This window comes from Phascolarctos cinereus, unplaced genomic scaffold, assembly GCF_003287225.1.
Source record: "Phascolarctos cinereus isolate Bilbo 61053 unplaced genomic scaffold, phaCin_HiC Scaffold_3;HRSCAF=262, whole genome shotgun sequence".
Classification (NCBI taxonomy): domain Eukaryota; kingdom Metazoa; phylum Chordata; class Mammalia; order Diprotodontia; family Phascolarctidae; genus Phascolarctos; species Phascolarctos cinereus.
In genome coordinates, this window is record NW_027555736.1 from 175,435,603 (window position 1) to 175,438,764 (window position 3,162).

The following is a 3,162-nucleotide window of genomic DNA, read 5'->3' on the forward strand; positions in this document are numbered from 1 at the left end:
TTTTTTACCAGACTTGGGGCAGGAATGATAACTGCCTTTGATCAGTTGGAGGACTGGCCTGTAAAGAAGGAATTTGATTTTATCCAGTGGGTAACCAGACCCAGGGGGTACAACTTAGAGGAACTTACAGGGAGGCAAATTTCAATGCAATATAATCAAGAACTTTGTAATAATCTGAGTGATACAAATATTGTTTTGATGCCTTGTGAAGTAGTTAGCTTTCATCTCTGAAAGTATCCAAAGTCTGGACAATTAATATGGTTAATCTCATACTATAATATCAGACTGTATGAATAATCTAAATAACCAATACTTCCCCTATACTTAGATAAAAAAACACAAAAATCAAATTATAAGATATGTGTCATAGAAATTCCACTCTTCTAACTGAGACAATATTAAAAATTCATTTACACAGAACACAAATAAGAAAAAGATGAATTATTGATTCCTACTATAGATTTAATATCAATATTATGAGTTAAACAGAAAAGAAATGTTTATATTTGCATGTGTTCATATGTTGTCACACATTTTGGCCACAATATCTGGCAACAAGGAATGATCCTTCCATAAAGAAATTAATTGTAGGGGTTAGGAGGATTTCTACTCCAAGGATATGAAGACTTTCCCCAGAAGAATTGGTGGGTGAGAATAATTTGTTCCAACAGCCACAAAGGCAGCTGAAGCAGATGCTAAGGAACACATAGAGCTCAAATTGACGTTTGAAGACACTAACATCATCCACTGCATCCTGGTCCATTTGCCACTTTTGTTGACTTTTGTCCTGCCACTGGACTTTAATGACTCTGGAAGAGAGAGTGAGTCTGACAGCTCTGACTCCTTTAAATCCAATTCATAGCAAGATATCACCCCATGATGTCTTTGGTCCTCTTTGAAAACAAAGAATGAACAACAGTTGTAGAGCAAAACTGGGCAATTCCTAGAATCATAAAATCATCAACCTAGAAACAATTGTAGAAATGATCTAGGGATTACTAGCCAGGAAAATATCTCTAGAACATCCTTAAACTAGGAGTTTTTATGTAATGATTTTAGTGATATGCGCAATTCTCATTTAGCTCTCCTACAACAATGCAAACTGGCAACTTTCTGTAACATTTGAGATTAGCAATTCCTCTTCAATTAATAGTGTTTGAAAGTTTCAAGGATAAGTGACATATTCTGAGTCACACAGTCAACACCTGTCTAAGGAAGGACTTAAACTAAGGTCTTCATGATGAGGTCATCTCTCTACCCACTTTACTATTCTCCTACTCATGTAATATTATGTATAGATTTAATTTAGTGAATTCTCATGAGGTTTACAGAGAGAGTTTTTCTCACAAAATTTTGAGATAAGAATAGGAGGTATCACTGAATCCTTTGTGATTGACAAGATAATCCAACTCCTGAGGACAAGATAATTGCCTAGGTGGGTCTTATGAATTTGCATATAAACTTATATGGAAAACAACATGGTTTGCTTTCCTTTTTAAAAGTATATTTCCTCTTACAGATTTGAATATAAATTGAGAAATTGTAAAAAGTGCATTTTAAAATCATAACCAGAACAGAATTTTCTAACCAAAGGAGATCAACAATACTTTATTTTTGGAGGCAGCTAGGTGGTGTGTCAGATAGAGAACTGGCCCTGGAGTCAGGAGGACCTGAGTTCAAATCTGGCCTCAGACACTTGACACTTACTAGGTGTGTGACCCTGGGTAAGTCACTTAACCCCATTGCCTAGGGGGAAAATGACAACAATACTACTTTGTTATTTTTGTTGTTGTTCCTTTTGGAACAGGTGCAGTAGGAGCCAATGTGCCTTTTAGCCCCTGGAAATAGCCTTCATGTCAAACATTAAAATGGAGTATGCTGTCATCTTTCATCCCAGATTGGAATGTTATCATCCACATGTTACATGGTGGTCAGTTTAGGCAATAAACATACTCTGTTACTCTTAGAGTTATTTACAAAATTTTCCTGGAACTTCCTAATTGGCTGATCAGCCTCCTCATGGCAACTTTCATCTCTTTGTTTCTGAATGTATATATAGAAGGATTCAGGACAGGGGTGATAACAAAATCAAGAATAAAAAGAAATTTATCCACTGGCATTGTGGGGAATGGCCACACATAGACAAAGATACATGGACCGAAAAATAAGACCACCACAGTGATGTGAGCTGACAAAGTAGAAAGAGCCTTAGACAAACCATTTGAAGAGTGTTTCTGAACAGTGACCAAGATATATATGTAAGAGATGATTAACAGGAATAAGGTGCCCATGGAAATGAAACCACTGTTAGCGGTGACCATGAACTCCAACTCACAGGTCTCTGTACAGGCCAATCTGATGAAACGAGGAAGATCACAATAAAAACTGTCAATTTCATTGGGGCCACAGAAAGGCAAGTTGACCACAAAAGCCAACTGGGTCAGTGCATGTATGAGGCCAATGAACCAAGAACCCACCACAAGGAAAATACACATTCTTGGATTCATAATGGTCAAATAGTGAAGAGGCTTACATATGGCAACATATCTGTCAAAGGCCATGGAAATGAGCAATACCATCTCAGTTCCTCCAAAGATATGAATGAAGAAGATCTGGATAAGGCAACCCAGAAAGGATATGGCTTTGCACTCATGAAAAAAGTCATAAATCATCTTAGGAACAGAAACAGAAGAAAGGCACAGGTCTATGAGAGAGAGGTTAGACAACAGAAGATACATGGGAGAATGTAAGTGAGGATCAAAGAGTACTGTGAGCATAATGATGACATTTCCCAGCACAATGGCCACATAGAACACAAAGGAGAATACCAGGAGGAAAAGTTGCATGGCCCATGAACTGGAGATCCCCAGGAATACAAATTCATATACTATGAATGATTCACGTCATTCATTGGCTTGAAGATGATATTACCTGAAGAGAAAGAATTGAGAGAATGAGAACTATTGTGATAAAAGTATCTTGTTTTTAAATTCTAATATTCAAAAAAGGTCTTCTTGATGATTCAGGATGCTTTTAAATATCTTTTTCTTATTTATAGCTTGGAAGGTATATATTTTACATGTCCCAGAGGGGAAAAAAAATATGATTTCAATGAATTCTGTATTTAAACTTCAATGCATCCCAAAAGAACTTCCACAACCA

General features: G+C 36.6%; 1 pseudogene; it reads right to left on the bottom strand.

Moving 5' to 3' along the window:
- Positions 1-1,973: 1,973 nt before the first annotated feature.
- LOC110191994 (olfactory receptor 4F15-like) lies at positions 1,974-2,911 on the bottom strand (annotated as a pseudogene).
- Between the last annotated feature and the right edge of the window lie 251 nt (positions 2,912-3,162).